This window comes from Strigops habroptila, chromosome 2 (genome assembly GCF_004027225.2).
Source record: "Strigops habroptila isolate Jane chromosome 2, bStrHab1.2.pri, whole genome shotgun sequence".
Taxonomy (NCBI): Eukaryota; Metazoa; Chordata; class Aves; order Psittaciformes; family Psittacidae; genus Strigops; species Strigops habroptila.
The window spans coordinates 69,970,257-69,998,230 of NC_044278.2; the positions used below are offsets into that span (position 1 = coordinate 69,970,257).

At 42.0% G+C, this 27,974-nt stretch overlaps 1 long non-coding RNA gene across 2 annotated transcripts; it reads left to right on the forward strand.

Moving 5' to 3' along the window:
* The first annotated feature begins 2 nt into the window (after positions 1-2).
* Positions 3-27,578, forward strand: LOC115603924. 2 transcript variants are annotated; one of them, XR_003990052.1, is made up of 3 exons: positions 3-235; positions 316-395; positions 23,847-27,578. It is a non-coding gene; the product is annotated as an uncharacterized LOC115603924 (long non-coding RNA). The 2 variants fall into 2 exon arrangements; XR_003990053.1 differs by having other exon boundaries at positions 3-156.
* Positions 27,579-27,974: the final 396 nt, after the last annotated feature.

Genomic DNA, 27,974 nt, shown 5'->3' on the forward strand with positions numbered 1-27,974 from the left:
CAGCCGTCAGGCGAGCGGACGGCGCCCCCTGCCGGGCCCGCCGGGCTGGGCCCCGCCGCCTCGTCCCTCCCTCCCGCTGTCCCTTCTCCTCAGCGCCGCAGGACGAAGCCTGTACGAGCCCATGTACAGCGAATGTATTCCCTCAATGAAGCGGCGGTAAGGCTGGGGCAGCCCTGCGTGCCAGTCCCTAAGGCGGAGGGAAGGGTGCTTCAAAGCTGAGGTGTAGCTGGGCAGGGTAAGATGTGCTTTGGTCAACATGTATCATAGATAATTGCTTCTATCCCTATAAATACGGTTTAAATGTGGAATTTGTAGGTGCCTAAGGGAAGGCGGACTCCTCGCGCTGTGGAAAACTGTGGCACTCGAGGCTCACCCTAATTTTGGGAGTCTGTGAGGTAAGTGCCTGCTTAGGAGCTGTGAGTGAGTTCTCATTATGGCTAACGGGGATGTAGTCAATAATAGACAGTAGAGTCTGCAGAGCTTTACATATGATCATAGAATCACAGAATGGTTTGGGTTGGAAGGGACCTTAAAGATCATCTGGTTCCAACCCCCCGGCACTGGGCAGGGACACCTTCCACTAGACCCGGTTGCTCCAAGCCCCGTCCAACCTGGCCTTGAACGCTGCCAGGGATGGGGCAGCCACAGCTTCTCTGGGCAACCTGTGCCAGCGCCTCACCACCCTCACAGGGAAGAACTTCTTCCTAACGTCTAACCTAAATCTCTTCTCTTTCAGTTTAAAGCCACTGCCCCTTGTCCTATCACTACATGCCCTTGTAAAAAATTCCTCTCCAGATTTCTTGTAGGCCCCCTTTAGGTACTGGAAGGCTGCTCTAAGGTCTCCCCTGAACCTTTTCCAAGTCACCTCTCTCAGGTTTTCATAGGAGGGGTGCTGCAGCCCTCTGACCATTTTCATGGCTTCCTCTGGACTCGCTTCAACAGCTCCACGTCCTTCTTGTGTTGGGGCCCCAGAGCTGAACGCAGCACTGCAGGTGGGGTCTCACGAGAGCAGAGCAGAGGGGCAGAATCACCTCCCTCGACCTGCTGGTCATGCTCATTTTGATGTAGCTCAGCATATACGTGGCTTTCTGGGCTGCATGGTCAAATGATCAAATGAATGTGTCTGATGAAATGAATTGCTCCCTAGGCTTCACCTAGGGAACAGATCACCACCAGCTATGATGCTATTTTAGACACCTAGCTCTCTACCAACGTGGTAGACACCTAATACAAAGTGAGGCAGATTCCCAGTTTCATACAGATGTGGTATAATAACACTGAAATTATTCTGGCACCAAATTTTAGTTACACTTTCAAGTCTATGTAGAAATTAAGAGTTTACTGAAATAAGTCATGCTTGGCATTTAAAAGGTGATGATGCTCTGCATCACAGATGTGAAGGTCAGGAAGAAGCAGGATGAGGTCTGTGTGCTGTGTTCGTGCACTTCATGCACTGAGGGCCTCAAAGTCACATTTAGCTTACTGCAGGTGCAAGATTGTGAGCAAACGTCACTCTGGAACTGGAAAATGTGACTTGACAGGGTAACAAGTTTTAAACAGGCACTCAATAATAAAAAATTTTTAGGGAAGTCATAAATTTGTAACATTGCATATTTTTTTTAATATACTATAAAAAAAAATAAAATGCCTTTTAATATTTACATTCAAATGCAACTGTTACATAGCACTTGTAAATGTGAAGGTCCTGAATCTTTGCAACCAAAACCTCTTAACAGTGCCAGGGGGACATAAGAAGACCATATGCTTGGGTCCACAAAGGATTCAGCAAAGTTCAGCGTGTCAGTATGTAATTTTAAAATGCCCTGCTCTCAGCACTGATTTCAGATTTCTGTCACTCACTTGTTTTCCCTGTGCAGGGCCCACAGTCAGGCAGGTAGGAATGGGATTCACAGTCACCTCACAGAACAGGAGATATGACTAAAGTAGCCAGAAGGGAGAACCAAAAAGATGGTGTGTTGGAAATCCTGACTGTCTCCCGAGCTGAGGTTCTTTCCTCAGCAAAGAATCTAAATTGGATTCATAGCACAAAACCCATCACGTACCATACCTTGTGCCTTTGGCTACAGACAACTGGCTGACTCTTTGCTGTTAAAGCCCAGCTGGAAGAAGTGATTTGCTACAAAAATTCTTCTTTCTTTCAAATGCAAATGGCTCTGGCTGCTGTTATGTTACACATGCAAACTCTGCCTTGCCAGTATGCTGAATGTGCATAACTGTACATAAGTCACTGGCAACCCTCATTTCTAAGGAAAGGGAAGGTAAATAATGAGGTGCAAAGCTTGTGTAAGCTTGTTCCAGTGTGAAACCTCATTGGGAAAAGCTTGGGTGCCTCCTGAAGCGTTAGGATTAATTAATCACCATTTTGACTCACCTCCATTTAAAATAATTTAAGCCTTTTTGTGGATCTGGCTTCCATATAGGTGAGGATAAAACCTGAAAAGTTTTCCAGCATTGCCTGCGTAATAGGCTTAGGATTGCTGGTTTGGCACTGAAGATAAAGCTTGCTTTTATTTCTTTTCACAGTCACACAGAATGGAGTAACAGAACAATCATTGATTTAGAAGTTTAGAGTCCTGATAGCCAAGAGCTAGTGTTCTTCTGTTTTATAAGCTCGGTTTGGAAGATTTCCCTAGATTGATGTCCCACAAGGTAATCGCATTAGAGGGATTCTCTGTAACGTTGAGCACTGGAATTGGATTGAAGTCAGAATCTCTGAACATACTAGAGATTTATGCATGTATTCTGCTGAATAAGGAGGCATTCGGGCAAACATTTAAGATGTCTTTTGAAAGTAGCTTTGTGGACTTGTTATCACTGGCAGATACAGCAAAACTGAATGAGTGGCAATAGTTGGCAAGCTTCTCCCAACAACCTACCAAATTACTTGCAGATTTGTCGATACTGCTGGGACACAAGGAGCTAGCTCTGAATTCATTTGCCATTATCTTACTTAAGTCTACAAATATATTACAGAGTCTATGAACCATCTAATGATATCCTTTGTTTCAAAAAAAGATTAAATCGGTTTTTCTGGGATTAGATCAGGTGAGATCCGCTATGTGTTTTTGAGAAAACTACATACCCCATGCTACTAATTGTGGTTTCCCATACTGATTGAATGGTAGAGGAAAAGCAGATTTTGCCTTCAGATACAGTGACAAGCAGAGAGGTTTTTTATATCCCAACACCATCAGGCATCAACTGGTAGCCTGTCATAAGTATTACACAAATGATTTGCATTATTTAAATATACAGTGTTTGTCCACCTTGGAGTTAAATAAAATCATCAGTCCCCATGCTTGCCTTGGAACATATCCCAGAATAGGAATGCTAGCACTTATCTACTAATCCACTCAGAGCAAGCTTAGAAGGCTTTGACACTGCTCAAATGTCAGCTTAAATATCTCCATTTGTTTATGACATCTAGTTAATGGGGTCAATTTGGTATGTTCAAAATAGAGTTATTTAAACTTCCTGCTCAAAGGAAAATCCCAGGAGACTGGAATTTATATTTCTCTCTATTTTCTAACATGAGTAGGTTACTTTCTTCTCTGAACTTGTGGTGGTTTTGAACCAACTCTTAATAACTAATTAATTTCTAACACTCAGATGCTCCCCTGCCATATTGAATGAAGGAGAGCAGCAGAGTAAACCAGGGTGGAAACATAACACCTCACTCGGGAATTTTCTGCCTTAAGTCAGTGCAGGTTAATGATTCTGCAGGTTAATGGCAGGTGGTCTATGTCTCTGACGTCTGGGGTTTCCATGGGATTCCTAGTAGCACCTGCAGTTATTACAATTACCTGAAATATTAGCAGATACCTGAGAAGAGGTTAATGTTAAACTTCATAATTTCAGTAACTTCTCCCTACAGTTTCCAACCCTTGTCTTCAGTTACAGAAGACTGTGAGGAAGAAAGCCATGCCCCATACATACCCTGCAGAGGAGACTTGTGTGGCAGTGCAGCTTGCTGATAGCAGCTTGCAGGGGAGCCGGAGGAAGGGCAGAAGGCAGAGATTCACTGGGCAGAAATCAGACTGATTGGTCCTGGGCCTTTCCAAAATTAGACAATTTCTCTCACTCCCCCAGCAGTGAATAAAGCTTCATACTGCAGCAGACCTGCTGTCCTCTTATGCTGCAGCGGGCTCATTTATTACAGAGATTTAAATTTTTTACTACAGCTAGGACATACAGAACATTTGCTAGATTAGTTCTTTCCATGTAGAGCTGGTAGGCTTACAGTTAATGTAAGAAGCAATGGCATGGCTAAAAGGGGACCATTTAGGCATTTCTTAAGTTCTAAAGAAGTGTGCAAAGGAAGGCAATCTAGTGGGAAAAACTGCAAGAGTACTGGGTTTTATCTAGGTTTTTTCAGTTGATTTTGCATCACACTATTATAAAAAATATGAAGAGTGCTCAAAAGTTTTCCATTTGTTACAGCTCTAGCCATTTCAATGAGATTTTTTTGCAGAACGTTAAACTCCGTGATAAACCTGAGCTCCATGCCAATGTCTAGTAATACAAGTATGTGTGTAACTGTTGCTTCAATAACTCAAGTCACCAGGTGGTGGCCACCAGCAGCCACCAGCTCACACTCTTTGCATTGCTTACCTCCATCCGCAGCCAGGGCCTTTTCATGCCTAATCCACTGCCAGGGCCTTCTCAGCCTTAACCACCTTCCAGCAAATGTCTCCATTTTGTCCCAGCAAGTCACCAGAAACGTGCTGCATCTGCCACCTTCTGGATTCATGCCTTGCCCCTCAAACGTAGGTGAGGTGCATCCCACAGAGATGCGTGGAGGAAGCACAAGAAGAAAAGTGCTTGCCTGGACCTATGGAGGCAACCTTGCTTTCTTCTTCACGTTGTGTCTTAGTGGTGAGGCATGAAGATGCTCAGAGAGCTGGAGCACTTCTATGGAGACAGGCTGAGAGTTGCAGTTGTTCAGCCTGGAGAAGAGAAGGCTCCAGGGGGACCTTCTAACAGCCTTCCAGTACCTAAAGGAGGGCTAAAAGAAATCTGGAGAGGGACTTTTTACAAGGGTATGTAGTGACAGGACACAGGGGAATAGATTCAAGCTGAAAGAAGGTAGATTTAGATCAGCTATTAGGAAGAAGTTCTTCACTACGAGGGTGGTGAGACACTGGCACAGGGTGCCCAGAGAAGCTGTGGCTGCCCCATCCCTGGCAGTGTTCAAGGCCAGATTGGACGGGGCTTGGAGCAACCCAGTTTAGTGGAAGGTGTCCCTGCCCAGTGCAGGGGGGTTGGAACTAGATGATCTCTGAAGATCCCTTCCAACCCAAACCATTCTGTGATTCCATGATTTGTGGACTGAGCAGATGCACTGAGAGTTTTACACTGAAAGTCTTAAGTATCACTTCACTTTAAAGTCGACTATGTGATCGTAAGCACTGACACCACGTGCACACACATTTTGATATCTCTGTGTTCAGGGGCAGCACCAAGCACATGATCAGCAGTTTTGTCTCAAAATACTTGTAAAACACTCCCTTAAAGTTGTCCTCCTTAAATTCTCTGTCACAGAAGCCAGGCTATTTATTTCAATGAAGGTTGAGATCATGTGGAAAACAAGAGCATGTGTGGTAGTGTAACCAGAAACTGGATCCTAATGCAAACGTATTAGGGAAACAAGTTTAAGATAGGCAAATTGATTCTGATGTTTCTCAATTGTTGATTTTTATCTCAGGTTTTACATTTAATGTTCTGTGTTTGTGTTCCATGTGACTTACTTTAGGTGAGACCTCGTTCTTGTGAATTAAAAATACACTGAGCAGCTGAGCAGCTGTCACTGGATTTTAGAACACTCATCTGATGGGCATTAATTTACTACAAGGGAAATTGCAAAACATCAGAAAGCATTATTAAAATGATGAGATTTAAACATAGTGCTCGGAATACCCAATTAAGGAATCCATTAGGAGGGGAAAATATTATGGGTAGCGTTGCATAACACAACATACTTTGCACATCTGTTCTCTTTTATGCTTATTAGACATAAAGCACTAGCCATCTATTTCAGGCTGAATTTATGGCAAAGAGTACCTTTGTGATCCAGAATATATGCTGAATTACCCACGATAACTTTCAGAGACAGCAGAAAACTAAAGTCTTTAAGATGCAGAAAACGAGTTGCATTGTTCCATACAGGTATGGCTGTGCTGAAATTGCCTGTTCGGAAAATCAGATTTTAGAAGATATTTATAGGGGTATTCAAGGATTTTTTTCTGCCTGATACCTATCCATATTTCTCAGATCTCCTCTTGCTCCACATCCTTATTGTATTCCTATCTGTGTATCTACACACTGCAGAGGTTATTAAACGCCCATATTTACACTCAGAGGCAAATCTATGTTTAAGGCAGTACGTGGCCACCCACATCATGATGTTATGAGGCCCGTAGCATAACACTGCTTAGAGAGCAAAAAAAAAAGATAAAGCTTTAAGCAGTTCTTCTCCCCAAATGTCATTTTCTTCTTTGCATTTGATTTAAATTTGAGCATGAAGGAATAATCTCGTCTTTTTTTCCCCTCACTCTAATTACCCATACCAGAGGATGTTTGTGTTTGTATAATTTTATTGAAATACAATGATCCTGCAGAGGAACTTGCAAAAAGTTAAAGAACCAGCAACATAGTTGAGTGATATTTGCAATAGAAGTATGTATGCCTCCAGGAAATGAGCATTCCCAGGGTTCCTATTTTTCCTCCATAAATGTTAGTAACGGCAAAGTTAGGTGCCAAAAATATATATCATACAAAAGTATAAAATTTTCCCCAGTTGTGATCTTTCAATTGCTACCAGAGAACTGCTTTTCATTATTAGAAACAGGAACTATTGTAAAAAAAAAAATAAATAAAATCAGTATATTAATAAATTGCATTTAAATACAGCAGGGCTATTAGAAACAGAAAAAGTACGGCTTGTTGCAGTTATTCTTGATCCTATGCTGCATTTTTCCAGTGTGGGCCATTTTCTGTCTGCTGCTACAAGCACCTGCTAAAAGAGACATTTCTCAAACTGAGGATTAGAGCTAGTCTAAAACAGAAATAGGAAACTAATTAAATGCAAAAGCTGGCATTCTTACTGTTCCTTTAGCTCCCTTCTCTGCACGAAGGAAGTATTTCTTGTTTTTCTTGCTAAACGGAATTTAATATACTTAAATACTGTTTTAAAATACTTAGAGTACTTTATAAATTGTGGTTGGGGGCACTAAAAAAAATCTATGTTCATGGGGCTGGTTGTAGCAGAAATCACCACCTGAAATCTGTGGCAAAGAAATCTTTCCTGGCATGAAGATGATGTTGTGAACCTGCCCTCGGCTGCTATTTTGGGCCCTTCCTCGCCTCACCCAGGAGGTGGGACGGTGCCATTTTCTGGTCAGCCGGCACAACAGCGAGGGTGGTTTTCCACTGAGCTCTCAGCAGAGACTTGGCTGGGGTGTTACACCAGAGAAACGAGAGCCAGCGTTTTGTGCCACTGTAATTTTTGAAGTAAACCCCAAAATGCCTGAATAATGAAGCTTCTGGGGGACTTTCTGCACTGCCTTCAGCCTGGACAGGCCAGCCTGGGCTCCATGCCCTCATGCTCTCAGGTGGCTTGGTGGTTCCTCTGCAACAAATGTGGCTGCGCCCAGGGGAAGTGAGACAGTAAGCTGAATTCACTGGGAGAGGAGGAACTGGAAGGCCTTATTTGAAGGGGTGTGTAAACCACCACAATAATCTTTTCTATTGTCACACACACATGCTGGAGCTCTTGGCACAGACTTCTCCAGGGCATGGGCAACCAGCTGCACCACGCATCTGGAGTCCAGTGACCTCCTACCTGCTCATATACTGATCTGGCAGTTGTGCTAGAGGTTGTGTTAAGGCCATTTTTGGCACTTAAGAAATAATGATGGAATGCTAAATCAGCTTATAAGCCAAGTTTATTAGTTTGTCCCTAAGTTAGCAAGCTTTTTAAGTAGGAGGAAAATAAGTGAAGTCAGTAAGCTCCTTTGTACATGCAAGTCATGCATTTGCTGCAACATTGTTCCTTAAGTATGTGTTTGGTCTCTGAGTACATATAGTTGTAAGTATATATTTATAACACAAGTCATGTTACACGTGTCAAAAAAGTATTAGTACAACTATCAGTTTTATTCACGAATACTGGACAGGACACTTGGACAGGGCTTTGAGCAACCTGCTCTAGTGGAAGGTGTCCCTGCCCATGGTGGGGGGTGGGAACTAGATGATCTTTAAGGTCCCTTCCAGCCCAAACCATTCGATGATTTTATGACACTACTGTTGATTAATTTTGTATGTGAATGTATATTGAGAAGAAAGTATTTTCAGCCGTTTTTCTAAGGGTTTGATTCCAGATTTCAGTGTGGTTAGTGCTTCCACAACAGCATGGTTGGGGTCTCGTTAACAAATCATTTGAACATATTATCCAGTCAATATGAGTGAGAACTTGGTATGTTTGCATATACAGGAGAAGCAGCTTGCAAGCTGAATTCAGCATCAGTGATCTTCCTGGCAACACAAACATTTGGGGGCAAAAATTAGCCTAGGCTGCATTTCAATGTCATGCAAACCCCAGAAACTGTTTTTATCTGCAGGTTGCTGGGTAAAAAAATAGACACTATGTCCAGGAAAAGCACCAATTGGGGGCTTAGGTACCTGCATTTGATGCAACACTTGAGATGTGTCAGTACACTACACTGTAAAACAGGAAAGAAAAACACTCCCACTGAAATAGAGTGTGTTGGCCTCAGATGATTTATGGCCTGATTCGAAGCGCCCTGAATTCAACAGCGCGAGTCCTGCTGTGTTTTCAGCAGGGTTTGGCTCAGATGGGTGCACTTTAAACTTCCAAACCGCAGTCAGTACAGCAGTGAGCTGGGGCAGATGGGAAGTGCCTGTCACAGCCGGGATGATTCAGGGAACAGATGGGCTCTGCAGCCCTCCTGCTTTGTTTTGAGAGGGGAGCGGGAGGACACATAGCTGATGTTGGGTGGGAGGCCGCTGTTGCTTTGCGCGTATGGCGATGGCATGAAAGAAGATATTAAGGCGAGGAGAAAAAGAGAGAGGAAGGGAGTGGTCGGAGGGGAAGGCTGGGTGGAATGTGCGGAATTAGCACGGGGTGGAGCAAGAGACGGGAAAAACAGAGGCGCGCTTGGGGTTATGCAGCTTGGCAGGTCTTAAACCTGACACTGACGGAGGAGGAATCCATAAAAAGCTCTGAGGACGAGATGTGGCAAGGGGGATTGACAAGACAGGTAACGCCAATGGGATGGAGCCCAGGTGGTCTGTGCATGGTGGAATGAGGACGTAAAAAAAGAGAAAGAAAAAAAGAAAGAGAAAATGAGATAAAGAAAAACAGTAAAAGAAGAGTTGCTGAAATATCCTGAAGACTTCTGGTTGCCTTGTATGTTGTGTCCATATTGTCCCTTTTTCTGTAAGTTCATGCAGTGAAAGGATTTTCTGAGCTGCACTGTTTCAGGACTAGCATGTCCTGTATCCTGAGCACCCTCATGTTCCACACAAGAGATGCAAAAAGTGTCTTACGTCTATAAAATCCAAATGTTATAGGACCTTCGGGGGGGGTGGGGGGGTAACACACAGCAAAACCCTCCAAATAATGTGCAGGTAAGTAACTTTTCTTGGGGAGTGCTTGTCAATAAATAGCGCTTGTGCAATAAATATTGCACATAAGCAACCACAATACACACACTCCGTAATCTGTGAGCTAAACTAAGGAGGTGCTGGGAGGCAGCTAAAGAGGTTGGGGTACTCTCCAGAAAAAAAAAAAAAAACATAGATAAAAAAGTAATTTTGTCTAATATTGGTGCTTCGGTCATGGAAAGTGCTTGATGGAAACCTGGACTGATCGTCAGGTTTTACTATTTTATAGTAGTCAGAAGTAATGACACATGCAAAAAGGCCCCATCAGCAGCTTCAGCCTAAAAGAATGAACCCATGCCTGCTACCAGCAGAAAATGGGAAGAGATCTAATTGTGCTATGTTGGAACAAATCCCAACAGAATTTAAAACTCGATCATATAGACTTTGAACTAAAATTTGATGACTCACCAGTGTTTTGGTGATTACTACAAACACTCTTCAGGAAGTTTCAAAGTTCTTTGCAAGCGAGAAGCTAACGCTTTCTAAATCCAGGGAGTACACAACCTGGCTTCTCCCTTCTCTGGCAGAAGCTCAAGGAAGAAAATCAGTAAGCGGATCACTTCATTCAGTGGCATTGTGTAACCACCTATGGTAAGAATTTAGGGTGAGGCTAGAGAAACATTTTATCGAGATGGAAACTTGTAAAAGGTATGTCTTTCATCAAGTATTTCTTCAGTTTGTCTTGCTGATATAGTAGCAACCAAGATGATCTTCTCAGACATAGCCATAATTAACAAAGCATTGGCCTGGATTCAAGACAAGAATGTTTTAGACCTTTAAGAACAGAACTGACATCCAAATGGGTAGTAGATTACTCACTGCTGAAAGAAGACCTTCAAGGATTTAATTAGTGAGTGGAAAAAAATCAGGTAGACTTTCACAATGGGCAGAGGGCAAGGTGGAGCTGCAGGATTCTCTCTTTTCCTGGGCTGTCACATCCAGCAGGAAAGCTGAATTCATGAGAACCAACAGACAATGCTGTCAAAACCCAGGCGCTAATGCTGTCTTGGCTAGACCGCAGCAATTATGAACCCTCTGTCAGCACCCTGTCTGGCTTTCCCACGGGTCCGAGGAATGAAGGAGATTTAATACATTTACAAATAACAATTTAGTCAAGCCAGACAAAAAAAGTATGTTTGAAAGGAACTCTAGATTTCAGCCTGTCTACTTGAGGCCATGATTAAACCACAGATGTTCCTGTCTCCTACAAAGCTTTATGGACCAATAACTCTATCCTCTTAAATCGCAGTGTACATGATTTAAGTGTAAAATTAAATGAGCGTCTGGTCTTTTATTCACAGTATGATAAAAAAGGGGTAGTCTGTCTGACAAATCACTTCTATGCCTAGGAACATTTGCTGACAGACATACTGCTTTCATAACCAAACTGTCTCCCTACCCAGCAAGGGATTATTTTGCCTCTTTCTTACTGTGAGAGTGCTCAAAATTTGATGGATTGATTCTGCATATTCCCACTGCGCAAGCATGAGGGAGCTGGCTCCTTCTATGGCTCTGCCAGTTTCTTTGCACAGGTATCTAGTCTTTCAATCAGACGTGCTGCTTTATGGCAAGAGAGAAGCCTAATTAAATTACGTGGACTTAAGAACGAAAATGGAGGTGCAGCCTCATATGCTCATACCACTTAGACATACACAAGTCTATGGAGCCAGATGAGATCCACCCAAGGGTACTGAGGGATCTGTTGGAAGTGCTCACTGAGCCACTTCCCATCACTTACCAGCAGCCCTGGCTAAATGGGGAGGTCCCAGCTGACTGGAAATTGGCAAATGTGATGCCCATTTACAAGAAGGGTTGGAAGGAGGATCCAGGGAACTCCAGGCCTGTCAGTCTGACATCAGTGCTGGGGAGGGTTATGGAGGAGATCATCTTGAGTGCCATCACATGGCACATACAGGACAACCAGGTGATCAGTCCCAGTCAGCATGGGTTTAGGAAAGGCAGATCCTGCTTGACTGAGCTGATCTCCTTCTATGACAGTGTGACCCACTTAGTGGATGAGGGTAGGAAGGCTCTACACACTGATCTGGACAGGCTGCACAAATGGGCAGAGGCCAGTTGTGTGAGGTTCAACAAGGCAAAGTGCCAGGTCCTGCACTTGGATCACAACAACCCCATGCAAGGCTAGCAGATGGCTTGGGGAAGAGTGGCTGGGAAGCTGCCCGGTGGAAAAGGACCTGGGGATGCTGATTGATGACCGCTGAACATGAGCAGCTTGTGCCCAGACAGCCAAGAAGGCCAAGAGCATCCTGGCCTGTATCAGCAACAGTGTGGCAGCAGGGCCAGGGCGGGTATCATCCCCCTGTACTGGGCATTGGTGAGGCTGCACCTCGAATCCTGTGTTCAGTTCTGGGCCACTCACTACAAGAGAGACATTGAGGTGCTGGAGTGGGTCCAGAAAAGGGCAACAAAGCTGGTGAAGGTTCTGGAGCACAAGTGTGATGAGGAGCGGCTGAGGGAACTGGGAGTGTTTAGTCTGGAGACTAGAAGGCTCAGGGGGGACCTTATCACCCTCTACAACTACCTGAAAGGAGGTTGTAGCAAGGTGGGGGTCAGTCTCTTCCCCAAGTGTGAAGGAATAGGACAAGAGGAAACAGTCTTAAGTTGTGCCAGGGGAGGTTTAGATTGGCTATGAGGAAAAATGTCTTCCACAAAAGGGTTGTCAAGCACTGGAACGGGCTGCCCAGGGCAGTGACGGAGTCACCATCCCTGGAGGTACTGTGTCAATGTGGCACTTAGAGACATGGTTTAGTGATGAATTTGGAAGTGCTGGGTTAACGGTTGGACTCACTGAGCTTAAAGGTCTTTTCCAAACTAAATGATTCTATGAGTCTATGCTGTGTGACGAAAGCGCCAGGGGCCGAATGCCTCATACACCCTCTTCCTATGTCATGTGACCTTTCCTTAAGGCTTGTCTACATGCAGAAAGTCTTGTGCAATAGGTATGAGACACAATTAGAGTTTTATAACTACTTATTACCTGCCCTCTGCGTGGACTTTCCTATTTTGCGAGAAAAGCTGTCTTAAGATGTAGCATAACCCAACACAGAATAACTTGTGCACATAAAACACCAGAAAGAGGCTTGATCACTTGGTACACAGCATGTTTTTAGCACTTGTTGTTTCAGGCTCTTCCTTTATGTAAACATGTTTGGTGGAATTTTTCATAACTTGTGCTCACCAACCAGCAATATTTATTTCTCTCAGACACTTGTGATCAATCCTAACTAGAATGTGTGCTGGAGCGGTAGATGAACAGTCTCAAACACATGATTTGTAATCTCACTACATCGCTCATAAACAGAGAAAGACTTATACAGGGATTGAGAAACAATAAATTCAAGAGTGACTGAATAAAGATCATGATGTTCATTTTAGGAAAGATTTTGAGGTGTTAAATTAACCAAAGATTTGGTATTCACCCAGATTAAAAAAAAGGGGGGGGATCCATACTGCTCACTGTTGAAAGGACTCTTCCTTAGAAGAGCAAGAGTGCACAAACACCAGACACCAGGAAAAATGCCCTGTGTGAAGGGGGAATGGAAGCCTAACAAGGAGGTATGTTGGGCATTATGCTAACTAACACATCAGCTCCTAGATATTGCTGTGGTATTAACAAGAATTACAGAGAAAAGGAAAGTTGGGGTGTGTGGAGACATGGATGCTGACCAGTGCCATCTTGCAGCCACAGGTGATAAAAAGAAACTGAGGGACATCCAGGCATCTCTGCTCTGATCACAAGAACATGCTGGGAACAAGGCAGTGACGGTAAAAAGGCTGCTCTCCAGTGCGGGTCTATAAGTGGGAATGAAATGTCCTTCTCTCCAGCTGGGGCTTTGTCCAGGTGATTCAGGGAGCTAAAGTACTCACTCACCTACTCCCTTACATTCACCAATGCAACTGCCTTGAGAAGCATGGCCTCACATGAAAGAGACAGAATGGTGCTGTGCTGCTCAGCAGTTTCCTCTCTTTCTCACACAGCCCCAAACACCCCTGACCAGTGAATGCAGTGCTCAGAAGGGACTATTTCTGCACACCAGGTCAACAGCTTGGACGGCTATGTGGGAATTTCTCCTTGTCTGTAAACCCCATGACAAGGTTATGTGCTGACTACTTATTTCCTTTTTGTTTGACCATTTCTTGTCCAGACAAGTACTCAAAAATTATGCAAAGGTGAAGGTTTGATTCTCCTTTCACATTCCTGTGAAATGAGAGTAAAATTATATATATATACACACACATGTATATACACATATGTATTTTACTCATCGTGACTGACAGCCCTGGAGCATGGAATTATTTGTCTGGAGTACATGTACAAGCAAGCTGGTAGCAGCCTTTGCCAGTGTGCCTCAGCACTGGAGAGACTGCAAGATGAAAAGGTAGCCCAGGTGTATTACAGCATCCTGCAATTCTATTATGAGACTTGGTGGTCTTCTAACCCTGGAGACTGAAATCCTGTGTTGATTTTTCCAAAGGAAAAGCTTTGAGGCTTTGACACTGTAAAGAAAGATTTGAAAAACATGATGCAAGTTTGCCATGTAATTATCTGTGGAGGCTGACTCCTGTGTTTTGGGAAATGCAATTTGCAGCAGCATGTAGAGCCACCTCTGCCCTACTTCACCTATGCAACCACTTCTACCAAAAAAACAATTATAAAGCATTACTGCTCTTATTTTGTAATAAGCTCTGCTCTCTGATCCAGACCAGCTATGCAACGGATAGAGCAATGGTCCTGTTGTGTTTTCTTGAACTTCTTGAGCAAGACTACTGGTGATCTTAAAGCACAGATAGCCAATATGGCTCTTCTCTGGGGAGATCAGAAGGGGTCAGGGGCAGCAGGTCAGAAAGTGATTAACTTTGGGAAATGGATTGCACCTGTATACATTCTAAATAGTTGAAAGTGTACAAAAACTGTGTGCTCAGACTGTATGTTCACATCTGTTGGTATTCTGGGAAATATCATCTAGCACTGTCTTGGTGTGCACAGCTGTCGTCCCTCTTGTTGTTTGCCCCTTCTTCAACAGAGATAGAAAGGCAAGAATACTTCAGAAACAGTGAAGCAATTCAGATTGGATAAAATGTCAAAAGGATGAGGTATTTTTAAACAAACCCAGCAACCCCAGGTGATAAAATACTGCAATGACTGGAATGGAGAGCAGAATTGATCAATGACAAGGGAAATGAAACAATACAGCAAATCTAACAAAATTGGAGAAAGGTTTCTGCAATGTGTAAGCACGATTACTTTCAGCAAAGCCGTTCTCTCTCTACCTGTCAAAATAGATTTCAGGGTCAAAAGTCTCATAAGTTTCATGGTTATGAGTTATAAGAAAATTTGATGCAGATCCTTAGATGGATTAAGTCAATCTAGCTCTATCAATTCATTCCCTTGAACCCAAATCAGTTTGATGCAGCTGAGGATCTGGCTTCTTCCTCCTCCGCAACTGAGCACAGATACAGCTTCCTCTTACCACTTTATATAAAAGCATCTTATAAAATGTGTAAGCTTCTTTTTACTGCGCTAAAGTTCATTTTGTTTAAGCATGCAGTTCTCTTGCCTGAACACAAATTATATGAGCAGCTATAATTTTCTTTGTGACTAATTTGCCTTTATAGTTGTGGCTGATTAAATAGCTTTGCCTTACTTGGTTGGCAGAGAAGTAAGCACCTTTAAATATATTGTAATTGGGCTTTGGGATTTTTTTTGTCTAGCCTTGTTGAAAGCTTAGTTAACACCTTTCTTGGAGCTGACTTTATGAACACACATATGAATAACTTCTCTGAGTTGTTTTGTAAAGCACAGCTAATTAATGCAGTTAAGTACAACTGAGTTAAGTAGGAGAATCACAGCTCGTAAATAAAGATAAGAAAATTATAAGAGGTGTGACTGATATGTATGTAATTACCTGCTTGGGAGGCAGCCTGATCTGGAAGAACCAGAAGAGATTTGGGAGGCAGGAAATCCTGTGTTGCAATCCTCATTCCACCCATGACTCCTGCTGCTGTAGGCGAGTTGTCCTGCCTCTCCTTCCCCAAATGGCAGTCATTCAATGAGAGAGTCACGTAAGGATTTATTAATAGAATAGGCAAAGCATCAGAAACACTTAAAGTGTGATTTTGGTACTTGTGAATATCACATAGAACAGATATTGTCCCAAATTAAAATTTTCTTGCACCATTCTCCACATCCTGTTCAGAAGTGAGGAAACGGAGACTCATCACTTCTCAGTAGTTGCTCCTTGAAACAAATCTCATTTTTGGTACTTAGAGTTCTTTAGATTACACAGCAGGTTGTTAGAAGGGAGTTGTCACAGTAAGGTGCATGACCCTGAAGAGAGTGCTGGCAAAGGGCTGCTGGTAGCACAGAATTAAGATTTTGTGTCTCCTTCAGCCAGGAATAAGAAATCAGTGTCAATCCTAAGAAAAACCAACAACCACAAAAAAGGGTCAGTTATTGATGCTTACTAACCAATAAATCTGATGTTGTAACTCCACGTTAATTCAGAATTATACTCAAAAGCAATGTTTATAAAAGGATCTCAAGTCCTGTTTTGAAACAACTTACTCCTACAATAGGCAGAGGAAACAAAATCTGAAGATGGGGAAATCCGAGAGGAAGTAAACTGGAGGTTGAGTCAACACCGTAACCTTGCAGTCAGAGGGCAGATGTAAAATCCTGAAATGCACACATCTGCTTCAGTGAGCGTTGCTGATCCAGATCCAGATGATTTAGACAGACAGGGGAGATTCCAGTCATCTCAATATTCAAATCCCCCTTTGTGTGAGGTGCCTTGCAAACACAGCTGGAACATCCGTGTTTCCCCATGTGACACAGCAACTGCCAAATTGTAATACAGGCTTGTTTATATGGTCTCATTTAGTAAGATATAAGCTGTACATTTGAAGTTATTTACCCCCCTTGAGACTGCACAAATCACCTTTCTAACTGGTTAGTTTAGCATGGGTCTGGTGAGAGGATTCCTGTGTGAGTTCCTTCCAGGCTATTGCTTTTAGAGCACAGAAAGAGCTTTTAGAGCACAGAAAGAGGAGAAAACCCATTTCAGGATCCTCCTAGCATAGTCTGTAAATCCTTTCTCTTTTCAGTGTATTTAATTCAAGGAAGATTTTTACCTCCACTTAATTAATGTAATTAATTTAGGTCAAGTCACCTCGCATACATGCTAGACCATGGCACCGTCGCTTTTCTTGCCTCTATATCTCTATAACATCCATTCACAAAGAAGTCTTGAATTTCCTGTTGGGGTGGATAACTATACCTCAGAAAAAAATAGGCTGACCTCTTTCATACTTTTCTGTTCTGAGTCATTGCTGAGCAAAAAAACCCCCACTATTGTGAAGAAGAGAAACTGAGAAAATGTCTGAGTGGGACAGTGGAGCTGCACCTTGGTCCACTAGTGCTGAAAATGTCAGGAAATGTAGAGGATAAGCAGGAACAGTTTTGACCTTCATCTGGGAGGAGAAATCAAAGAGTTGCCAGTAAAATGTCAGGCTAATGAAAAGAATTTTGCATTTTTTTGTTCCAAAATTTATTTTGCCTGGGTACTTGGAAGATAATAACTATAACAATACTACAACTGCAGCAAAATGGAAACCAGCCAGGTCCTAGCTTTGTTTCTGCCAATGAGCTGAAGCACTTAATGCCTTTGATGCTGTTTCATGAAACCAGGCAGATGAATCATGAAAGAGTAGTACAGAATGTGAAAATGCAAAAATGAATTGAAGCATAAAGAAAGCTGTTCTCATCAGAAGGTAGGTAAAGAGAGTAAAACACTGGAGATGGTTGACTGATCTCAGACTGACTGTTCTGAATAGTTGACTCAGATGAGGCAAGACTCTTTGGATCAAGAACATACAATTGGAAAGCTGGAAGACTTGGCTTAAATGTTAACAAAACAACTAGAATCTGTGAAACAGAGGAAGTTACCTAGCCCAGCTGGAACATACAAGAGGAAGGACAATAGCCTTGCAGAAGTGCCAACACAGAGATTTCAGAGCTCTCCAACAGAAAAGCCCAGAAGCAGAAAGACAAGCACGGCTCAAATTTTAAATCCTCTGGAAAAATAAAGTAAAATCAAGGAACTGTACATATCGTAACAAACAACAAGAGCCAATACAATGTCTGGCATTGGGACGGTGGTGTAAGATCTGCACAGGATTACATCACTCTGCAAGAGCTTGCCAGCAGTAGCAGGTTGCTCACAGCAGGGTCTGAAGGATGACAGCAGCCCCGCCAGCTCAGAGGAATGCTTTGTACAAGCATGGACTGCACAGCGCGCCAGGGCAACGAATGAGTGAGCAAAGCAAGGAGGGAAAGAAGGAAGCATTGTTCGGAGAACAAACGGGATATTTGCGCTCAGGTGTGCAAGCCAGCATGATGCCAAAGGCCACTGGCACTCGGGAAAATCTCCAGCAGTAAAAGGCTGGCAAGGCAAGAAAGTGTTGTCATTCTGCCTAGCTGAGCATCAGTAACAGGAGTGCACTGTCTTCAGGAGAGTGATCTGGCAGAGACTATGGGATGGCCTATGGGATGGTTGCAGGGAATCTGAAGTCCCTCACTGTGAAACAAGGACTGCAAACACTGAAAGACTTTAGGCCGGAGACTTAATGGCGTGTCTTTGCTGTTCACTCTGTCTGCAGGTGAACTGGGAGCCGAGCTAGTTGAAGGGAAATGTTCAGAGTCACCTTAGGAAGACTCTGGCCACAGGTTCCTGAAGAGAAGTATTTAACACAACCCGCTGCAGGTGGCTTTCCAAGCATCTGCAAAAGCTGGGGGGTTTCCAGGGACTGAATCCAAAACCGGTACAATACCGGATTACCTCTGGCAAAAGCAGAATGCATACAAACCTGCCATGAGAAGGGTGCCTTTGTCAACATTTCTGAGGCTACAGAAACAGAACCCAAGTCCTCAGTGTGTGACTAATCAGCCAGGGCTGGGATTACTGCGGACTTTACCGGACCCCTAGCACTGCTCTACCACAAGATGTGGCTTTTCCTGTATTCTCATAGTAGCTGGCCACTCATGGGGACTGTCAGTAAGCAGCTTCTGCACGTAGATGGATAAACTGTACACAGGCCATACCTCCAATACTGCATTTGTCCAACCCTGTGTGTGTGTATTACATATCCAAGCTGTGCAGGCACTGCATTAGATGCACTGTGGCCACACAGACTGGCTCTCCATCCCACGGTACTCAGTTGTCCAGAGTCTTCATGCATGCTGTGTAGACAATCCGCATAAGCTACAAGGCCTTCACTACACTGCCTCTAGCCTCCAAAATCTTTATGACAGCCATGAGTGCAAAGCTCAGCTCACACCATGTTCTTGGTGGTGAAAAATAAGAGGTTTTCATCCAGTTCTGGAACTTTCACTTTCTAGTGAAAGTCAAGGCTTGTCCCTTGGGAAGTGTAATACTGTGAGGGGCTGTGAAAGCTTAACAGATGCCACTCAGCCCACATTATGTCACCTTTCACTAGTTCTGGACTTTTTTCGAGGGGCCTAAAGTATGTTACTAGAATTATTTTCAATGAAGGCTGCCTTTCTGGTAACCGCTATGTTGCCTTGGAGGATAGAGAAGATCCAGGGTCTCATGACAGCATTTGAGTATGCAGTCTTTGCAATATTTCACTCAATCTAGCATATCCCCATTTTCAGCTGTCTTAAAGTTCCACACCCTGCCACATCTTGGCTTATTTTCCTAAACTTTGCCTCACCCCAGAAAAATAAGACTTGAAGTACATGCTGTAAGGGTTTTCAGTTGAGACAGGAGAAAAACAATTCAAGGCTATTATATATTATTATATTAAACATATTATATTAAATATGCAAAAAATATTATCATTCAGTACTATTTCCAGAAGGAGAGAAGGAGAAACTTTAAGAGTTATCCATGATAACCTGATGCCACGCTGAGGCATTTTAAGGCAGAGCCTCCCGGAGCACAGGCGGAACTCCACGTGCCCTTCCAACCTTTGCCACTAGCCTGCATTTGGAAAAAAGGTGGGAGGACTTTTGACACCTACTTACCAGACATTAGTCCTTAGCGAAGCCTCTCATGTCAGAAGCCAGTGCTGCTTTGGGAACACCTCACAGTCAGTCCTTGGCTGTGTTATTCAGCGACAAGCCATTAGATAACTGTGTGTTACCACCAGGAACAGAACATTTCTGTTAACGTTTCCTCTTAATGGAGAAAAAAGTAGCGGTGACATTTTGAGAAGTGACACCCACATGAAGATGACAATCCCCATTTCCTTGCCAGTGCCACAGATTCCTGCAGCTATGGGATCCTTTACTGTAGGGGATGCCAAATGATGATTCAGTCTGCTCCATGTACTTGTATTGTTCAGGGTGGGAGCACAAGCCCCAGCTAACACCGACAGCAAGTTCACGTGCACCCCAAGAATGGAATCTGTGTGGAGAGTTGTTGAGAAACCTGCAGATGTTGCAAGAAAAATAACTTTTTTTTTCCTGACCACATCTGGATATGGATGTGGTCAGCCCGGGTTCTGTCCTCATGTTGCCTGAAACAAGACGATTTGTCCCATGAAGCACTGTTTAAACTCATGCTATCACAAGTCCGATAGCAAACATTTTAAAACCCAGTCATTTTCATTTCTGTGACATGCCCTTGGGCTCAGCTGCTGACAGAGTCAAGGACCTGACACCAGCCTGGAGGTGGGCTTTTTCTTCTCTCTTTTTACTATTTTAGTCGCCTACAAGTATCTGAGCCACAAGCCAAAGCAGATGTGATTATCTCAGCTGTCACTGGGACGGAAGTGGCATTGTAAATGGATAGGATCCAGACCACGGAGCACTTTAAAGATCCAATTGCAACACACTGATATACAAACAGTGACAAATAGGAAACCACTGCAGCCTTTCAAGCATCAATGCAAAGCTTTCAGAGGGACTATCACCATTGTCAGCTATTTCATTCATACCTCTGAGTAGCATCTTACATAGAGTGTGCTGCAAAAACTCCTTCTCAAAGCTGCATGTTCAGCTTTAATGAGAAAAGGAAATGGTAGGCACAAATAAAGTAATTGAACTGCCACAGTTATGGCAACCCTGAGAGCGGCTGAATCAATGTGAAAAGTATATTATGGGTGATGCAGGCTTTCAAAAGGAAGAACGTTATTGAGAAGGGCAAGGTTAGCAAACCGCCATCAAAACTAGATTTAAAGATATAAGCAAAGACTCAGTCAGCCTGACAGAAACTATCTTCAAATAGTTAAGCATATACTTAATTGGACTTCTAAAGCAGCTTACACTTAAACAGTTTTCCAATACAAGTAGTAGTTGTTCTTATCAAAGCAGATGTTCTCTGACATTTTGTGTCAGCATCCTTTGTACGTAAAGCAATCTATGGAAAACAGGTTTTTGTACAAAATCATAGGGCTTTTGATATGTAGAACAATTAAATAAGACATACATTTTGCTTATCTTCGTATATTTATAGATGACTGGTACCTACAGCACATCATCTGTAGGTAAGACAGTGCCTGAATGGCCAACTAATTTTGTATTTGCAGATATAGTATCGTTAGGTGAAGTTGATTCTGCTAGACTTCTACTACCCTAACTTTGTATTTTTTATGATTCTTACTATATGTTCCAAAAAACATTTTAATTTCAAGGGGGCTTTTTGGGGACCAGTATGCTTCCAGGGGTGAGTAGAGCTGGCAACAGTTTTAATTTAAATTAAAATTACTTTCAAGTAGACTTTAATTGTAATCAAATCACTGATTTTGCTAAACTTCTCTGGATATCATATGTCATTTCATTTATTTATGTAATAGCTTATGGGAATTTATTTTTACACTTTCTGTTCAAAACTGTAAATTTAAGTCCCACTAAGTTTTTTAGAAACAGAACTAGTTATAAGTCATTCTCTGACACTTCCACTGAGAGATTATCAGCAACAAACTGTGTTATATAAACTCCCAAGTTTCATTTTACCAGTCGAATAATTGAAGTCCATGTAATATACTTCAGAGCTTAGTGTTACTGAACTGTATAAAATCTGTTATGAATCCACAGAACTCTATGAGTGCAAGTACTGCCATAGGTAATTTTCCGTCCTTTTTTTCCCCTCCTTTTTAAAAGTGTATCAAATACAGACATCTGATCTAAAGACCTCCAAAGACTTCATGGCAACGGTGTTTTGTACATGTGTATTTCTGAGACAGAAGGTGGTTTATTCCATTCTGCATCTCCAAATGCAGAAATACATTTGGAAGTCAAATGCAGTCAAATACATTTGGAAGTGCCAAAGGAAAGTACTACTTGGGAAGAGTTCAGATCAAAATCCTGTGTTTGTCTTGTAAGGGTCACAGGTTACGGGCACTGTGCTGACCTCATTGACAGGACTGTATTGACTAGAGGTGCTATCCTGTGATTTTACAATTCATTTTGATCGTATGGTGCAAACTTATCCCATCAGTATCCTCGCCAAAGTTCCAGTTTTACACTTTCATCCTCCCTCTAGCTGCAGCTTGAGAGAGAATCTCACACAAGACAGTTGGGGGGAGGAAAGTAAGGTATCTAAAAGATGGATATCCATAACCATACCACTTCCTTTAGTGCTGATGGTCAGAAAGAGACACCTCCAGAGAGCAATTCATCTCACTCTAAGTTAAGTGGCTGAAACAGATCAAATGAACTGCCCTCTGGAGATACTTGTTGCTGGCATTTATAGCGGGCTTTAGCCAACTATTTAGGTGGTGAGATGCACCCCAACTTCAATGTCTATGTTGTTCTGAAAACAGAACTGAGCCATTTAAGCCATTTTCCAAGAGGAAAATATTTCACAATGAGAACAATCAGCCATTGGAATAATTTCCCCAGGGAAGTGGCAGATTCCCCAGCATCAGACACTTCTAAGATTCAGCTGGACAGCGCTGGGCCATCTAGTCTAGATTGTGCTTTTGCCAAGAAAGGTTGGACCACATGATCCTTGAGATTCCTTCCAACCTGGTATTCTGCAATTCCATGATTTAATCCTTCACCATGTCGGAGTTGCACTCAAAGCCATTGGTGGGACCCCCAAGGTTACTGGAAATTTGCAGCAGTACATCTTCAGGACTCGGTGTAAACCCAAACAACCTGACACCCCCTCTAATGTACATCTCTATGCTATTGCTGTAGCCAAAATGGTTTCTGACTGTGCTTATGGAAAGGCCACAGAGGCCTTTCCAGATCCAGCTGGAAACGACACACTGTGATGGGAGCTGATGGCCAAGGGTAGCTGGTGGGAATGATGCTGCTACAGGGCAGCCCTGTAGCGGTGCTCACGCCTGTGTTCAGGGAGCCGGCCATTAGGTTTCCTTAGCTCCTCTGGCTGCCAGAACAAAACACTCTTTTAAGTGGAAAGGCACAGGCTCAGTTTTCTAGGACACCCGCTTACTCTGCTCTTCAAATCAGTTACTCTCTTCAGTCTAAACCAGTACAGACTTGTGGACAAGGGAACAGTCAATTTTTGAAGGAGAAGGTGACACAGGGCAGTAATTTTTCACAGGCCTGATTAAAACAAAATTATATTATTTTCTTTTGATGAATTTGCATTTTTAAGCTCATAGGCACTATACACCTAGGTTCACTGCAGCTTTATAACATCCCGTGTGATACACTTTCAAAAAATGGACTACATTCAGATTTCAAGTTCATTTTAAAAGCAAGTAAAATGTTTGGCTTGCAAAACCTGCCTTTCTGTAGGCTGAATGTGTTTCCGTGCTAGCAGCTTCCAGGAAACTCTTAGGTTACAATTACAAGAAGTTAAAACTGCAGCAGCAGAATTGTTAACTGGAAGTGAGAATTTCCTTTCCACCATTCCTCTTCTGTTTGGCCCTAACAGGCCAGCTTAAATACTTTCTTTTATTTTTCTGCTATATTATTTTGGTATTTTTGTGGCTTTTTTTCCTTTCTAATTCTAACCTCTAATTCTTTGTTCTTTGGTCTGGTTCTTTTACCTTATACTGGATTATCTACTTAGAGCAGCATTTTCTAACAACCCTTCCTAACCAGGGCTCTCTCCTTTAAATTTATTATGGATATGTCCAATTCTTAAAACAAGTTAAAGGCATTTTTTTGTGCTCTTTTCTAGGCTTCTGAATTACACGGTCAGTAATCCAAAGAAGAATGTAAGCAGGAAAGTCTGTGATAAGAACAATAAAAACAGCATTTGCTCCAAGGAGCAGAACTCAAGCAGACTTCACAAACTACAGGGAGAGAAGAAGGTAATGTGTGGATTCAGTTGGGCGCAGGGATTTTTCTTAAAATAATAATTTAGACAACGAAAGACTATGTATGGAGGTAACTAGAGCAAAATAGAAAACCTAAAGAAAGAAATGGAAACGTGATTTAATAAGGCTCAGCAAACAAAGCATCTAGGGATGATACTGCAAGACAGATGGTATCCCGAACAGATCTGTGCTCTGCAAACTCAGATGACCCCATTTCTTGAGATTACCATGCAAGAGATGACCCTGAAAAAGTGAGAAAGTGAGAAAGGACAGGGCTGGAATGCTGGCAGAGCGAGCCACAGGGACAGAAGACAGACTGTCTGATCCTAGCTGTCTCTTGTTTGAACACAGATCTGAAAGATGATAAGGACTGAAGACCCGCTTTTCACTGCCCAACATATTATAGATGTCTGTATAGTCTTCTTTGCAAAATAAATGCAAAGCTTGTTGAGAGCAGCAGCATTTGTATTTAGTTGGATTTTACTCGCTGTTATCGTAGGATTGAGCAACCATGCTGAGAAATGAAAACAAAAGTTACGTCAGAAGAAATTACACACAAGGCTTTATGTTTGCTTACTTATTTTTATATGTGTAAAAGATAAAAATAACATATATGTTTATATGGTTGTTTGTATAGGAAATGTGAGGTTTACAGACCATTTGTCACTGCTGCAGCCACTGGAATGTGCCAGCAAATCCGTGGCCCTGTGTCTCCTTACAGCTGGTTTTTGTATTTGGAGTATAAACCATGTTAGCTTCTGAAGGATTTATCAGTTTGGAGGACAGCTGTAGAGCGTTTAGGAGAGGACCTAAGGACAACATAGCTCTAAAATAAATATGTGTTTGGCTACTCCATCTTCTGACACGTGAGACACTTCTACAGAGAAAAGTCTTCCAAGAGAGGAGACAGAGCCTTCCAGGCATCTCCTGCAATTCCTTCCTCACCCTACACCACAGGCTTTGAAGGCTTCTTTCTGTGAATTCTTGCCTAACAGAAAGAAGAAGATAATATGTGGATGGATGAATGGCTGGAATATGTATGATTAAAAAAACATTCAAAATATTCCAGCAGACACACCTTTTCCATGAGAAAAAAGTCACATGAAAATTCCATGAAAAGTCACATTGCTTAATAAGCTTCTGGAAGGCTCTTAAATGCTACAGTTGCTGCAGCTAATACCACACAGAACAGCATAGCTGTAGCTTGCAAATAGACAAAAACCCTATCGTTCTGTTGACAACTTATCTTGTTCACACATGCAGTTAAAATTAAATGTAAGAACTGTTTGGTAGTTTTTGGAAGACAGACGAATAAAATGTAAGCAATGTAAAACCTCTGTAGCAATCAAGACCAGTTCTGAATGTAAATTTATTTTCCATTTGTGTATTTATTCTTTTTACACAACATAAATATGTACAAAACAGTACATAAGGAAAACCCAAGAAATCAAGCCTAAAATGACCTTTTTCCCTTTGTGTTTACAGAGGAAGGGTGACAAATGCTCATGAGCTTCCCATTCATCATGTTTCATAGGAAAATAGGAGACAGTAGGCATCTTAAGCTGGTCTGTATGGATTCCCACGCAGGGATCTTCCTCCAAGACTGTCGTGCTTAACAGCTAAGCAAATTCCAACTGCCCTTCTAAGAAATACGAGTTTGATCTGAGGTCACATTGGTCATTGGTCACATCTGAAAGTTTTAAAATGAATGTCAAAGTCCGTTGTATAGTCCAGGATCGATTATGAAGTATTTATCTTTATTTCTTGGAAAGACGTCTGACTTTTGCCCTTTCATTCTGTACTAGTCACCATCATTTCAGCATTCTGTTTTACAATTTTCTTAGTTACAGCACATCCACAGCTGTAAATAAGCAGCTGTTCCTCATGTGATTATTTCTAGTAGTTGCATTGTGGTTACCCATATGAATAAGGCTTATTGTTGTGGTATACCATTGCAGGCTACAAATATGCAAAAATTATAAAGGGACAGGAAACTTTCAAACCCTTTAAATAATTTCTTCTGGGTTTGGATAGGCATTCTTTTTTGGCTTTGCTTGGATTTTTGTTTTGTTTCATGTTGTTTAAAGATTGCCCTGCAGCTATTTCAAAAAGTTTAAAACCTGCTACCATTGATTTACATTAAGCCAGTTAATCACGGGAGAGCAGGCAGTTTCAAAATCTCCCAAACCTTTAGCCAGTAGAAATTAGCAATTATGCAGTTGTTTTTATTAGCTGCATATTGCATAAAGATGTAAGCATCTGTACTTATTGTATTGTATAGATTATTTCATGGCAGTATATGACATTTATTTGTGGCAGTGTAACTGCTATGATTGTTTTAAGTGACAGCCAGATGAACTGGCAAGGAAGAAAGTGCAGGAAAGTCAAGTATTTTTGAGTATATATTTATACTGGAGAAACAAGCTCCTAAATACACTACTGCAACGGATGCTGGACAAGCATGCACTATAAAAAAAATTTCTGTTTTCCTTTTCTTGCCAACAGCACATAGCAAAAACCGTTTCCTAGTACCAGCAAAGATCTCTGCTGCATCAGTTACTCTGCTATGGAGGCAAGAACTATGAGCTTTTGGACTCACATACAGTGTAAACAATCACCACTTGATTGCTTTGCTGAATACAGCTCGTATCCTGTTACTTACTTCCCAGCTCGTGTCTTGGAACTGAACCTAAACTGACTTTGAAACAAGGAACACTTATCCAAATTCTTTGTGTATGAAGAAGTTACCTACTCAGATGAAAAATGTGAGCTATGCCAAGTTAAGGGAATGAGCAGGCAAGTCAATAATGAGGGATTTGTAGTCATAAAGACTACTTCGAATTACAGTGTCTGCAGGGGACCTTGTCAGTACTCTCATGTGTTAGGAGGTTATCAGCCATCTTCTCTGTGCTGCTCTTAGTTTCAAGTGTGTGGGGAGTCACAAATACTACCACTGCAAGAACTGTATTACTGGTTTGTGTAGTAAGGTATAATAATAAATATTGTACCTGAACACTGAAGTATTGAAGTACCAGAATCATTCTGCAATTTTAATGGAAACATCTTTGGCAACGTCAAGAAAGACTGATTACAGATAAGAAATCCAGGAGTCAGCACATGGTCTGGCTTAGCTGGAAATCTCTACCACTACTGAGCAGAAAAATCCACTTCTAAAGGCTACAACAACCCTTATGCTGATAATAAAAGAAAGATGTGTCCCATGGTACACACTTAAGCAGCTGCTGATGATCATGACATGGGGCATCTCTTAAAACTACACAGCAGTTCAGTGAAAGCTGCGGAAGTAAACAAACATTTTAAATTGTAGAAGTTTATTTAAATAATAAACTAAATCATTTAACAATCTGAGTAAATTGGTACAAAACCTTATGCATTCATTTTTACTTTTGTTAAATGTAGCCTTCATTACCTCAGTTTAACACAAACTGACTAAACTGAGTTTAGGCAAACCTAAGTAATCTAAACCACAATGAGAGTAGCCACTCTGCATCAATTTACTATCAGGTTTCAAAATCACACATTTGTTGTACTTCATTGAAAAAAGAAGAAAATGATGTGGCATTCTGCTCACATTACACCACTAATTTCCTAAAAGATGTTACTAATATTCTAATATTACTAATTACCAATACTAGTCTATTACTAATAGTGAATAGTAATAGAATAATTACTATTCTATTACTATTACTAATACTATTAGTTATAAGAATTTACCTATGAAGAAGGAATATTTTCCCAGAAGCCTGAATGAAACTGATTAATTGACTGATAAACTGAAAGAAGTGTCATAATTGTCTCATGAGTCAGTGGAAAAGGCAGGAAGTGAATTATTCCGTATCCTCCTGAACTTGCACAGGAATTTATTTAAAGGGAACTACAGTTGCCTTAGTTGTAGTTTAGCCAGGGCATGGGAGGTAACACCCCCTCTGCTTTTAAGAAGAGAAAAAGGCTGTATTTACACCATGCCT